This window comes from Lagopus muta, chromosome 2, assembly GCF_023343835.1.
Source record: "Lagopus muta isolate bLagMut1 chromosome 2, bLagMut1 primary, whole genome shotgun sequence".
Lineage (NCBI taxonomy): Eukaryota > Metazoa > Chordata > Aves > Galliformes > Phasianidae > Lagopus > Lagopus muta.
In genome coordinates, this window is record NC_064434.1 from 104949778 (window position 1) to 104965313 (window position 15536).

The 15536-nt window shown below is 39.7% G+C and overlaps 1 protein-coding gene across 5 annotated transcripts in view; it reads right to left on the reverse strand.

The window, feature by feature from the left end:
• The window catches only part of MACROD2 (mono-ADP ribosylhydrolase 2), an 834860-nt gene that overhangs the window by 770409 nt on the left and 48915 nt on the right, over positions 1–15536 (reverse strand). The gene's annotated exons all lie outside the window — the stretch shown is intronic.

Genomic DNA, 15536 nt, shown 5'->3' on the forward strand with positions numbered 1-15536 from the left:
TGACACAGCTATAAAAATACAGGAATATTTGTGGGGAGAAGACAGTGAAATTTTATGAGATCAGAGGAAACAATCCGGTACAGTAAGGATCAGAAATTTCCCCACATGAATACAGAAAATGCCTGATCAACTCTGTCCTGAGAAAGGGAAATGGAAATTCTAATGCATGAACAGCACTACAAACTGAGGCCACAGCCAATGCTGCACCCTGTGTTCTGCTTTTTTCAATTACAAAACATTACAGAGAAATAAGAAATTTTGATGAATGACAAGATAAAAGAGTCTGGAAACCATGAAGATAGCTCACGAATTTCACAGCATTAAGCTTTTTAAATTTCATTTTCCTGCACACACAAAGAATTTATTACAAGTTTAATAACGCAGTTTATTTTCATTTCTGATAACTCTATCAAGAAATCATTTGAATAAACATCAACTAAAAAGCATAAAGAATGCAAAATCTGTAGGGTTTCTTTTGGGGGGGAAGGGGAGAGGTGTTGATTTGTTTGGTTGGGCTTTTTTTTTGTTTTGTTGGACTTCCTTCGTTTTGACGGGAGTTTTGCTGTTGTTTCAGTTTGGGTTTTTGTTGTTGTTGCTCTTGATTTTGTTTTGTTTTTTGGTTTGTTTCTTTTTTTGCATTTTCTTGAGCTTTCCATTCCAGCAGACTTTGAAAGCCCCATCCTCTAACCTCACCCCTTATGTAAGTGGCAGATATCAGCTAATGCTCCTCCCGAGCCAAGAAGGACCATTCCTCATAATGCTCCTGAAAATGCTTCTATCGAGAGATGAAAGCCAGGCTTAAGAAACAACCTTCTTCGTTTCACTCACTGTAGAAGCAAGAGCACCACTCAACACTTCGCTCAGGTAGGGCGACCAACATCAGTTCAAGTTGAAACAAGCCTTTACATTCAGAAGTTCAGCTGCAGCCAGGATCAAAAAGAGCAGAACAAGAGAATTCACATAGCAAGTGATTCACGACACTAAAATCAAGGTGTTAAATTTAATGCCTGAGGGAGCTATAATACTTTGCAGAACAGTAGCAAAAGGTGTTCTGATTGATAGAGAAATATTAGATCACGGTGCAGGCAAGCTGTTGCCAATGTAATCTTTGGCATCAAGAAAAAGGAATGGTGAAATAATTCAGTTGCTTAAACAGAGATACCTGCCATTTTAGATACCTGACCCACCCTAGCTCCCAGTGCTGCTAGTAGAGTAATATCAGTTTCCAGCAGTCTCCCTGTCCCACGTAGACACCTTCACCCACCCTACAGCATCTAAAGCAGCATCACAGTCAGGAGGCCAAGCTCATGAGCAGTTTCCTATGGTCTAATGGCCATGAGAACTACTTAGGGCATCAGTTCTTAACACCAAGGTCTCTGGAGGAGATGCCAACAGGGTGCAAAATCCACCACCGCTGTTCCCAAGACATAGAGCTCACTACGAGACCGCTACTATAGTCTGAAAGATAGGTGATGATGGCAGGTCTAAGGGAACACACACCAAGATGCGTCCCCAAGATCTCCATGTACATGTGGGCAGACAAGGAGGTGACTGAAACATCAAGTTCCATTCATTTTAAGGGCAGAAAAGAAACTTTGGTTTTCCTTTTGAACTGGATTTCAAGGGAAAGGGGCTGCTGTGATCATGTTTCCCTGTAGCAACTTATTAAGCAACTTCAGAGACACAGAGATTAAAGGTATTTAGTTGTATACTTGGCAATGAATCAGTAAGTCTGTGTGGACTACAGAGACCTAGATGCCTGCAAAAAGCACTGCAGCCTCACAAAGCAGCACACACAAAGTCAGCCAGGGCACACAAGACCATCTCTGCCACCTGCTAGCCAGGAAAAAGAAAATGGAAAATGAGGAAGCCGTGGATAAAAAGGGGGTACAGGCAGCTTTTGGTGACACAGGAAGGGAAGGAGGCACTCTTACACAGAATCACAGAAGAGCTGGAAGGGAGCTCTGAGGGTCATCTTGTCCAGTTCCCCTGCAGTGCAAAGGAACATCACAGCTAGGTCAGGTTGCCCAGGGCCTGATCCAGCCTTGCCTTGAAAGTCTCAAGGGATGGGGCATCAATCACAACACATCTGGGTTTAAGAACATAGTTATCTTAATACACATCTGCTTGGGCACTTCAGTGATAAATTGCTGGACATTTTAGACTTCAGAATAGGCAAACTGTTTCAATTCTTCCTAAAATACCTGGACTAAATTGGGCAAGAAATAGTAAGGAGTTTGCTAAATGAAGGCGTTAGTTTCCTTCCTCCTGGCTGGCGTCTATTGAAGGGGGATTACATGTAGCCAGTAAAAAATTTGGTGACTCTCTTGTGCTAGTGCTGTGGGTTAGCTTTGCAGGCAGTCTAGTACTCCTATAAAGTACCATGAGGACTAATCCACTCTAAGTTCGGTCATGTAAAACTCAATCCAAGCTTGGTGGCCACAGGAACAAAAAGGGAAGGGGGAAGGAAAAAGAAGAGAAAAGGGAAAAGGGGCGGGAAAAGGGAAAAAGGAAGGGAAAAGCAAACACCTCTTTCTCCTCCCTTCTTTTTCTCAGGAAGTCCACATTGTACATCTATGAAATCCATCTGGATTTTCATAGAGTCACAGAATCGAAAAATTGATGACTTTTTCAGAAACCTCAAATTCCTCTATCAAAACTGGAAGCTCGATTGCATCTTTTTGGCTGTTCACAGGATTGTATTAGCCAACAGCTCAGAATGCATGACGTTATTTGCCATAACTTCAGCTTGCTGTAATTGAAGTTTCATTTCAAATGCTGTTATGGTTTGATACATAGCACAAATAAGGTGATTTTCACCTTGAAGATGCATGTTTAACTCATTTAAATGAGCACTCAAATCCACCAAAAACACTAAATCTGTGAGTCATTTTTCATCTTCAAGCTCTGGCATAGGTTCCCTTTTCATTCCATAAATGACTTGATTTCATATCACAAATCATAAAGTCTTTTCAGCATTTTAGCCCAACACAGTGACCTTCCTTCAGAAAAGTCCACGATGCCCTCACAATCAGCATCCATACTGTTGAAGGACCTGGAATTAGTGGTTATTCAATCCATTGGACTTGATGAACAGTTCTGATGATGACTTGCACGATGTGCATTTTTAAAGCTTTTGCAAATAATTTTTTTTTATGTACAATGCAGTGATGTTTCATCACACACGAGCTGCCAGTGATAATTACATCATTGCCTATAATTTTATATGTCCCTCTTTTTTACAAACCATAACCAGGGCACCGTCAGTAGCTATACAGACACATTGACAAGGGTTAAAGAAAATCGTTCTCATGTAATTTTACCCGCTTCATACAAATCAAGACATTCAGTTGAGTCTTTTAGTGGCACCAAAGAAACCATTTTTCAGTGACATTATAACAAACATCAATATTGCTGATGAAAAGGGCAAGTTGAGCCCTATCTGTAGCATCAGTGCTTTCGCCTATTGCCAAAGCACGCCATATGAAATCAGCAGCCCTACTCTCCAAATTTCTTATGAAATTTCTTTTGCTTCCATTACAAAGTCCATTAGAGTTTTAACTTTTATTTCACTGTTGAGGTGACTGACACTTTTTTCAGTTCCGCTCTTTTGCCTTTATGACATTCCTTGATGCTATGCATCAAATTTGGCAGCACGTGCTGCCAGCTGACAAGATACCACAATAAAAAGACACCATCATACACTTGTTTTCAACAGTGCTCATTACACAAGCAATATTAAGATGCCTCACTTAACTGAGATTGCCAGCATGTGCTCCCTCAGAGGGGAAGAGCTGCAAAGAGCTGCTGGTAATTTTGGTACTCTACATATACATTAGGCAACAGCGCTGATTAGTCAACTCGTCATTATTTACCCAACTAATCAACTCAAACAAATTCTATTGTTTGTAATTCATAAATACAGTCCATGAAAAAATTAACATTTTATATCAGACGCAATTATTTGCATTTACTTCAGAAATTACAACCAACCAACCACATTTGACAGAAGTGTTGATACACATCTATTGTTAATTAGATGTGCAACAGAAGTCACCTGTGGTTAAAAAAAAAAGGGCTACAGCTCTTCAAATGATGCAAGCTTCAGCACTAATTGGACTTAAACAAGAAAATAGCAATTAAAGATTTTACAGCACCTTAAATGAAAACACTGGCATCATGTAAACAATCCCCTGCAAGTCTGCTATTCCAATTTGAGCACTCTGTACAAAAATGAACATCCCAGTAACTTACTCATTAAAGCACGTGGTAAATTTTTAAGTTTATACAGCTAAAGTTGTTAGAAAATTGACTTATATTCATACTCATCGTGCTATTTCTAGGTATTAAAACCATTGGTTTAACCTTTTAAAGCACAGACATACATATGCATAATTAATTTTAAGATAAGCACACCATAAGCCATCATTGAGGCGTCACTGTCTTAGCTTGCCTTTCCCTAGGAGCTTCATTCTATTGCACTCATCTGCTTCATGATAATATTTCATGCTAAATTCAGTACTTTAGTACTGCAAGTGTTACATTACCTGTTGCACAATGCATAAATTGTTTTTTCTGAATCAATTTCTTTCAAAAAATAACATTCCCTCACATACTTTTCAATTCTAGTAGGCAATCATTTGCTGAAATGTTCTCTGTTGACTGGCACATCACATGAAATTGTACACTTCTTAGCTGCATCGAGGTCCATTTCGTAAGGGAGAAGAGTTACAAACCAATACCATACAGCTCAACTTGCTTGCTCCAGCAGCGTTGCTTCTCATCTTGTTTTGAAACAGAGCATCCTAAACCACAATATACTTCTGAAGAAGGTTGCTGCTTTTAGTGACCACATTTTGAGAGTAAGCTGAATGGTGTCATCATGGCACCGTTATTAGCAAAGGCCAAACTCACCAGCGTAATCTGCTTCTTGGGCTCTATTTTTATAGACCATCACAAATCTGCCATCATTTCTCACTTTTTCCACGTTCCCTAGATTGGGGTTTTGCTAGCACCTATTTTACGTGGGATTAATCTGTCAAATCTTCAGAACACCTAATTGACTCTTCAGGGATTTTGATAAAATTCCATTTCAGCTTTGGTAACCTCCCCATCCGCCCCCATAATGACACCCACCACGTTCAACCTTTCTTGTACCTGTCTGTGAAAACAATAAGAAAGGCTGAGTTAAAAGAACGTATTTTTTAACAGAAAATGGCAAGTCAAATACACCTGTAAAAGCATTTGGCATCATCACACGTAAATGTGCCTCAAACAGTTCAGGTATGGAATTTTACCTACTCTGTAGTCATACCCCTTCAAAGACAGATAAATGCAGTATGGCACCCACCTATACACAGGCATCACATGGATGTCCTCTATGTTCCTGACACATTCTTGAAAGAAGACCACTAAGATATCTCACAGGGACCAGCACCACTCCACCACATGGAACATTCCCTCCTGAAGAAGTCCTCCCAAGGAGGTATCTATGTTATTTCTACTGTAAGTTCTTCATTGCCATGATTCATCCTTTCTGTCCCTGTTTCTGCTTAATAGGATTTGCTGGAACTTCAGTTTGGCACCTGCCTCTTTGGCATCAAACAGTACCAGCTGTTTTTATGCCAAAACAATGACTACTTTTATACTTCTATTAATACACAAACTGAACACTTTCTTAACAAATAACATGATGTAGTCACTGATAATTTACATTTCTCCCCCACTTTGCTCTTTTTTTAAGGAAAAAAAAAACAAAAACCAACACACTCACTAGTATTCCCTAATCAAACTTTAAATATCCAGTATGTGGGATGTTTCTCTTTCTTCCTCTCTGCTAGGTCTCTCCTTGGGCCATTTCTCCAATACCTACAAACCAACTGACTACAAATCCAAACCACCAGCAAAACAGGGCTGGCTTTCTAACACAAACTCTATTTGAAGGAGCTTTGGCAAAAAGATGCTCACTCCAGTTCCCTAGCTGGCAGTGGTGCCACTAGAGGAATCAGTAAGTGTTCCCAGGAAAAAACGTAGCCTCTTTCTGGCCAAAATACACAGTACTTTGAAGTACTTAATTTAAACCACAGCAGTGACCGCTGAAAAGCTCCAGAAGCTCCCGATGACAGCTCCTGCTTGTGTTCACCAACAGGAATGCTTTCTGCTCTGAAAACTGTTTACTAACTTTTATGCTTGCTTGGCAGCACAGTATGAGTAACAAGTAAACTTGGTTTCAATACAGCTCTGGGAAAGAAGATATCCAAATAGAAATTCAATCTTATAAATGCTACCATAACCAAATAAAATGCCACAGAATGCACCAAAAGAGAAAACAAGGGGCTAGAGCAAATACACATTTCACATCTACTTCCAAACTCCACATAAATTTAGTAGTGAACACAAATGCATCTAACAGCAAGGCATTTCCACATTACCACTGAAGCCTTGGAGTTCTTTTGCTTTGCAATACCGTGTTTGATTGCTGTTGAAGATTAAGCTGGGCAGAAGGAGCAGGAAAAAATGAGTCAAATTGATTTTGAATAATTCAAAAAAATACCTACTCAGCTGTGAGTTAATTTTAAGGGTACATAAACCTTCTTTATCAGATTTTAACGATGGACTGAAAAGCTATCCATAACAAAGCATGCAAAATGTTACAGATATCAGGCCTGCCAATTTGTACAGGCAGGGTCAGAAAGCAGCAGGACTAAGACCACTGCAATCCAGGGGGAGCATTCAACACCTGGAGTGAAAGGAAGCAGAAGAATGGAAGCAGCCCCTCACTTTGGGCATCTCACCATCACCACCCCAGCATCAAAGCTCTGGACAAAGGGAAGAGTGCTGCCAGCCAGCACCCCATCATCACATCCCAGAAAAGTCCTACGGGGCAGGAGAAGAGTGCTCCCTCCAGCCAGCAGCTGGTTGCTTTTGCTACTCATCTCCGGTTCCAGAGTTTGGGTTTTTTTTCCCATTCTTTAAACAAATATTGCTTACATTTCATACCATTCAATGAGCATGTGGTAAGAGGAAAACAAAAAAAAAACCAACAAAACAAAACAAGAAATCCCATGCTCTTCTTCAACACAAGAAAATGTTAGTTACACGGGGTTGGTTTGGGTTTTTTCCCCCTTTCTCTGAGTTTGGAAAATGACAGATTATGTTCTTCTGCCTGGCAACTGGCAGCCTGGGTTTAATCTTAACTATCATAACCAAGAATTACAGGTGGATTTTAACTCCTAAAAACAGCAATTAAGTCAGGGCTGCCAACTGCTACCATACCTACATCTGGATAAACCACTACAAGGACAGCAAGAAACATTTTGTGTCAGTACCCTCATTCTAGCAACAGTTTATGAGCAGATACATTTCAAATCATCCTGCAAATGCTTCAGTTTTCTGACCTGTGCCATGGAATGCAAGAAGTGGGAGATCAAGAATTCTCTTCCACACAGCAGGGTTTTTAGCAGTGAAATTCTGAGCTGTGTGTGCTATGATTTCCTACAGGGTGCTGCTGCATACAGGTGCAGAAGAGCAAAGCTGGTGTGGAGTTAGAAGCACAGACAAGCCCTGGACCAACACCAATGGCAAATGTTGCCCCATCTGGCTCGCTTCTATTATAGAAGGTTGGTTACAAGCAATTATAACAGTTTTGTTTTCTTGCATAAAAACAAAACCAGCAAGCATGAGTTATAATGATGCAAATGCTCTCCTATTCTGAACATTTGCTAACCCGGACTGAGGGTTATAAAAGCAGAAGGACAGAAGTTTTAAATTGTCTTTCCAAAAGTCACTGCAACCTAACCATTCATGCTCTGATTCATTAGAGACACGTGTTACTGCTCTATTACTTGTTCCTTTTTCTTTTAAATTTCGTGGAAAAAAATGTCTCATGCATTATTTCACTTGCATGGTAACACTAAGCATGAAGCATTTTAATGGATGGAAAAAGTTTGCACGCAACCATTCACAGTACTGATATGTGACTGAAAGAGGGGGTGGTTCAGGTTAGATGTGAGGAATAAATTCTTCACTCAAAGGGTGATGAGGCACTGAAACAGGCTGCCCAGAGAAATTGTGGATGCTGGAGGCATTTCAGGCCAGGTTTGATGGTTTCCAGGGCAGCCTGGCCTAGTGGTTGGCAAACCTGCTCATGGCAGGGGGGTTGGAATTAGATGACCTTCAAGGTCCCTTCCAGCCCAGTCCATTCTGTGATTACAAGAGTTAACTCAATGGCAGAAAGCATTGTTAAAAACCCCCACCAGACTCCATCCCGGCTAAAGGTTTCCAAATGGGACTATTGCCTGCTTCAAAAGAGTGACTCATATATCAGCTCTCATCTTTTCACGTGAGATCATCTAAGAGGGAAGCAAAGTTAAAATATCAGGACCTATTTCTGGCCAGGAAATAATGAAAGGGATCCATCTCAAAGAATAACTGTGGGAAATTCAAATTCATGGAAGTTAAATACAAAAGGTTTTAGTGCTTATTACCCAATAACTTAAAGAGCAATGTATTTGTTGCTGTAACTACAGAAAGAAAATTCATTTAAATGCAAATCTTGCGAAAGTGGAGTTGGTCACTTATTTAACTGTAGAGTTTAATGCTCCCCAGCAAATGAAAACCAGACAGTATAAGCAATTAATTTCTTACTCTAGCTACACTACCAGCAACAGGGTGACCTGACACAGCTTCCAAAGCCAGGCCAGTCTTAGAGTAACCTGGAGAAAAATTAATTCAAGTGGGCTTTCACAGTACCCACAGGTCTTACTAACTATTATTTGCACTTGACAAAAAAAAGAGATGAAAATATACCCAAAGAATCAGTTTACAGCTGAGTTTAAGAAGGGCACAGGAGAAGGTAAAACATACAGTGGGAGATGGATGACAAATTCTGGAAAAAACTAGCAATATGGGTCAGCAAATATTAAGTGCACTCCTCTTTTGAAGTATGGCACAATGAAGGAAGCCGTAATGGGTTTCTAAGTAAGGCCACGTGTCACTAATTTCACCTTCATTCAAATTCAGGCTTTTAGTAAAAACCTTTCCAGCCTATTTGTTAGCACACACCATTCACTCGCGTCTCAAAACGTGAGACTAACAATTATTTTTTTCTGTCACACAGGTGCACTTTACAGCTCCGCAGTGAACGGCCACAAGTGTTTTCATTTGGCAGCAAACCCAACACTTCCCACAGCCATGGACTGGAGATGATATCAGGCATCCGATCGCTACCTGATTGTCAAAGAGGAGTTCCAACACTTCCACAAGACACGTAGGGCATCACCCCCTTCCCAAGATCCCAATACTTGTTCCACAACCTCAGAAATAATAGTTTTCAGAGCTGTACAGTCAACAGACTTGTATACCATAAGCTAAACAACATATACACACCAAGGGGGTCACATGCAGTTATCTAATTCACTCTGTGTATGCATTTAACCTATGGAGTTGAAGCAGAAGTGCAAATTAGACAGGAATTACTGAAAAGCACTCAGCACAAGATATCAGTGCTTCAAATGGTGGCTTTCTTTTTTTTTTGTCTGCAAACAAATCGTAATTTTGACCTGTAACTTGACAAAACCACCAGATCCAAGCAGACGGCAGACTGTAAATTAACATCTGGAATTCAGCCCCAAGAAAACAGATGCACTGAAGGCATTTTTGCAGCGTTACAGCAAATGCAGCGTTAGAATGATGTGAAATACCAGGATTCCATTTGCTAGGTGTTCATCACTTACATTCTGAAGATTCTTCAAGAAAGTGGGGGAAAAAAAAGAACAAAACACAAAAACATTGTACTGCTGGGAAAACTAAGACTTCTTCAGCTGATTTAAAAGACAAGCATCACAGCCAACTTGCCCTTCACCTCAACAGTTGTATCTCATTTGATGAGTGTAGTTCATACAAAAAAATTAAACCTAAAACACGTAACACAAAATGTAAAGAAATAAACTATTTTTGCTGCTTTGTTTTATATTTCAAAGTGAAATCAATGGGTCAGCATTCAAAAGGAACCCACTGTTGGTCAAATTATGTTTCTAAATCCACTTGCTGACTTTTCTACTTATAAGATGCATTCTGTGATGTTTTTCAAATAGCCTTTTGCTGCTCCGCAAAATTTTATTTACAAGGAAATAAAGAAAACTGATTTGTTTGTTTAAGAGGGTTCTGTTTTGTTTCTTTTACTACCTGCTTAAAGCAAAGAAAAAAAGAAAGGTGAGAAGATCATTAAGCTTAACCTAAACTGCAAAAGACTTCAGTTAAAAATCACAAGGAGCAGGGCCAAGAGCAAAAGTGTGACACAACAGCACATGACCAAGATCAAGCATCACATTTGTCTCAAATGGGACAGCACAAGACATCAACTAATTAAGATTTCCCCATAACCCCATAGACTCAACTTCTCCAAAATCCTGCTGTGTCATGCAGCTGCCTTGGTTACCAACAGTCACACTGCTGGCAGGGTGCTACCAAGCTACCAAGTATCTGTTCACTCACATCCACGTGGCTTAGAGATATCTGGTGGGTAATGGTGAGTATTTGGAGAATGTGCTGGGGAAGCAGCTTGCCAAGGTGTCCCAGTTTAAAGGCTGCCCACGTTTCTCAATAAGAAATCACTTAATCTAAACACATTGTCTCGTCCACCAAATCTAAATTCATCCAGATGGAAATAATCTGAAACAGTTGTTGCACACTTCCACTAACGGTGATGAAGAAGTGCAAGAAACTGTGCTTAATAATAAAGGTCTAAATTAGATATTTTGCTTGGGTTAAACGCTTTCTGTCTACAGGGAATGGAGAAAAGTTGGCACTCCAAAGGAGAAGCTGCCCCAGCTGAGAGACTCGTAGGAAAAGTGGGATGGCCTTTGGGAAATGCTCTCTTGCTCCACTGCCTACTGAAGAAGCAGAGGGCCTACCTGGACAGCTGAAATTGAGGTGAAGTTCACCCATAAAAATTTAGTCTACAGAAGAAATACATCATGACAGAAACACCATAGTTTGCCTTTGGCTCATTCAAATAAAAGAAGAAATGAAAATATGAAACTGAGAAGCATTTCTTTCCTGCTTGCACGCAGGCAACTGAAATTTAGCAACTCTGCATTTATTTTATGACAAAGCCATTCCTCAGAAGTTGAAGTGCAGACTTATGTATAAACCACACAGAGAAAAAGTTGAACACACTCCTAACACTACTTACAACCTAAATGCTTGTGCAATTGCATGAGTATATTAAATCAGAGAGCTTCAAGCCCAGCACATCTTGTAGAGGAAAAAAAAAACATTTTGTTATTACTTTGTTAGTTATGGCATGGTATAATTACCTTAGTTCATTAAACCTGAGATGATGAATCCTGCACACCTTGTATAAACGCCATTGGTAATATTGCACATAATTTCATCTTGCTGAAAGGAGTAATAACTGCATCAGACTTCTTAAAGGATAAGCATCATAGTGCTTAATGCTGAAAGAAATTAAGATTTCTCTTCTCTACAGGAAGTGGAGTTCCTAGTCATTATTCCCTGAAACAGAAGTCATAAAAACAGGCTTTTACATCTACTGCTAGACTACACCCACCCTGAAAAAAATAAAGGTAAACTTCCTCAACCTCTTTTCTCCAGTGCAGCCCTTCACAACATTCACTCTTTATCTCCCCCTTTAGTTCTCCTCCTTTCACCCTTAGCTGCTTTGCCTCATCATACTCCCTCACCGTTTTTTCCTCATTTACCTCTATCCTATCATCCCCCTGTGAGGAGGACAAGTAGCCAAGAATTATTATTCGCTGTCATCACTCCATTCTCCCTCGACTTCAAAGTTTATCTATAAATGTTTATTCTATTTAAAACGTGGCTTTGAGAAAGGAGCTGCCTGCTACCTGCAGCACCCTGTGGAGTGCATTTCCAAGCACTGTCCCCAACACCTCATCCTTCCCTTTTTCTTTTTTCATTTTTTTTTAATTTTAAAATAAAAGCTTCTGCAGACAGCAGGGAAAAATGCTTCAAGGTACATGTCCCATACGGAGGAGAGGCTGGGTTTAAAATTACTACCAAGCTACTTAAGGTAGGAGAGGCCATTGAGGATTTACTAATTACTGGCTAAAAATAGTTCTCTAGCATTTGTAAGCAGAGAAAGCTCTGGTTATTGCAAGGAGATCAACCTTAGACTTCAGCAGTCAGTGTTCAGGGAGCTCTACCAGTGATATGACATCCTTGAAAGAATGCTGGAGTAACCAGAATGCCGTCTAAGAAAGTAATAAAAGACACTCGAAGAGATGCTACAGTTGCAAAAGGGAATTAATAGTTTATTAAAAATAAATTGCATCTTAGACATTAACATTCTGTGTGCCCTATCATGCATAAAATTTCAATCCTGTTTTATTTGTATCACAGTAGTATGAATTGTTTACAATATTTACATATTATAGTTATATTTGAAAACAATAAAACAAGGAGTATGAAGAACAAGTCCATCATTTAAACCTAATGTTTAATTTTTTCTTTGCATCAATATTCAGCAATATCAATTGGAAGCAAATAGGTTTCGTGCACGCTATTTAAATAGTAAGAACATAAAGAAACTTGATCAACAATAGGAAAGGCATACAGAAGCTAAAGAATGAAGTGAATGCACTGAAGTCATAAAGCATTTTTAAAGCATCATTAGATTTAGTAATGTATCAAAAAATTACCCGCTCCTGAAAAATCTATAAAATTACACAACTGAAATTACAGAGCATGAGACTGTCTTTATGCAGAGGGAGAATGGAATGTGAAACTTCCCTTTGCAGTTCAAAAAACCCTTATGGAAGTGCACAGCTGTGTTCGAGTGAAAGAGATAGGCAGCTCAACTTCACGTATCAGTAACACATGGCTTAAGGCAGGTATTTACCTCCCATGCGATCCATTAAATTCTCCAGATACATTTAAAGCTTACACTGTGGAATTACAATAATGGGGCCGACCTGGGATGTCAGGACCCCGGATCAAAAACATCTTTTGTTAAGAAAGGCTGCCTGGGCTTAAATTTCCACTTAATATCTGCTTTCTACACAAATATAGATAATTTATTTAAAACACATGGACAGATACATTTCTTTAAATAAAGTTCTTTTGTTGCTTCTTTTTTTATAGTATTCAGCAATACATACATACATATATATAGCATTAGCACATTTAACACTGCAAAATGCTTTATTTGTGCAATGAGCCTAGGACTTAGCAGTGCATTTCCTTCTGCTTCTTATGGGACACAGCCATTTCTAAGTCCTGCCAGCTCTTCCTCTCTTCCAGGCCACAGAACGGCCAGGTCACACTTTCTCTAACATGAATACCTTAAAAGCACTTAAAAGTTTTCAGTGAAAGAAAACTCAACACTAACAGTTCTTATTATCATTTGCATCCTATTAGAGCATTCAAGATCAACTCTTCTGCTGTATTGGTCAAGTCTTACAGTAAGACAGGAGCAAGGTTAGCTTTATTTAAGCAACGCTACCTAAATAAAGCCCATGGATGCCCCATCCCTGAAGGTGTTCAAGGCCAGGTTGGATGGGGCCCTGGGCAGCCTGGTCTGGTATTAAACATGGAGGTTGGTGGCCCTGCCTGCAGCAGGGGGGTTGCAGATTGATGATTCTTGAGGTCCCTTCCAACCCAGGCCATTCTTTGACTCTGCCCAATCTGAAAGGTGACACTGTATGCCACCTCGTAACAGCAGCACAAAAAGGTCATCAGTATACGCTGGTGTTCAGCTCTTGCTTAAGAGACAGTTGTGGGATTGCTTTAGAATCAACACCTTACCACATTACATAATGTTTTTCACTTTTTTAATTGCTAATAGGTGTGCCTATTTGTAAAAACCCATATAGTCTGTCCAAATCTCAGAAGCACCTGTGCTGACATGGAAGTTAATGACTACAGAAGCGTATCTCTGCTTCCATATAAACTCACCATAAATGCTCCCCAGATGTTGCTTTCCTCATGAGTCTCTAAAGAGCTTTTCATTAAAACAAAACATCTGGAAAAAGTTAAATCAGAGACAAGTAGCTAAAGATGCTACATTAATTAAATTATCAATTGATTATAACACTGTCCCATAAATTGCTTCAGTGCTACCCTGCTTCAAGACACATTTCATTTAAGAATCTGCTGCCTCGTGACAAGCCTGTGTAAGTATTTCTGCCTACTACACAAAACTTCAACTCCTAGTTATGTTTTACGAAGACCTGGATCATAAACATCTCTCTTGTTGAATCAAATGAAAGTTCAGTGCTGTAAGAGGTTAAGTGATGAATGAATGAAATACAAGTCCTGCACTTGAATTTCGTTCCTTGTAGCAGCAACACCCCATTACAAATCTCATTCCATGCAGCTGTTTTAATTCTATTAGTGATTAGCACTCTGAAGTTATAAATGTGTGTGTTGAATAACGTGTTGCTTGAGGCAACCAGTGCCAGTGCTCTGAGCTGCCCTGGCTGCAGGCAGAAGCTGCGGGCTGTGGGGCCACGCCTGGCTGCAGCAGACAGACAGACACTGCATTTCCTCTTACGTTACCCAGCTCAGATGCTAAAACCTTTTTGCTCAGGAGAACACTCCAAAACTTTCCCTATTATGCAGCTGACATTCCCACTTTCTCAATTTTATTTCAGTTTCCACACCATAACTGCTTCTTACAGGCGGACTCTTCCCAAGTGAGTCAATGCGCGCCCTGCCTTCATCACCACACCTTCCTCCTTCTCTTGTCTAGAGAAGGCTCCTCCAAGCTGTCACCCAGACAAAAGAGATTCTAGGAACACAACTAGCACAGTGACCTCCAAACACTTGAATTAGAGACTTGAGGAAATTCTTAAAATAAGAGGTGTAAATAAAATCTGATGGAGAAATGTAACCCAGCCAAGGCAATCTCAGATAACCAGCCAATGCCAAGAACAGTATCAGGTAACGCACCACTGAACTGCAGGTCTTCTAGTACCAGCTAACCAAATGTTAGCTTACAGAAGCTTTCCAGGAGAATCAAACAAAAATCTTAGCCTCATCTTCATCAAACTAAAGTGTTCTAGCAACCTCACTGCATAATGCAGGCATAAGAAAAACCTGATGTCATTACTGAGGGCCAAGGTCTATAAGCAAATCCTTCTATCGCCATCTTAAAGAATTCATCACAAAGGAATCTCTGTTGACTTTGAATCCCAATTCAACATTATCTGTGTAATTTCCACACCGAGGAAGAAACCAGAATGGAAAACCAGAGTTCCATTACCAAAGAAGAAAACTTAGTCTGCATAGAACTGTCAAATAAGCTCAATAAAATTCTGCTATATTAAGATATTTATGTTTGAAACACCAATAGAGACTTGCTTAGTACATTGAAATAAACTATCAAATTTCTTCACTACCATCAAGTGGGAAATATTCAGGGTTGTACACAACAGGCATGGAGGAGTTTTGGGCTTTCAACACAACATAGCCCCATCTCAACTGATTTGATGGGAATGACTTTTTTTTTTAATTAGCATTTGCCAGGATTTTATCATTTTTTAGAGAAGACA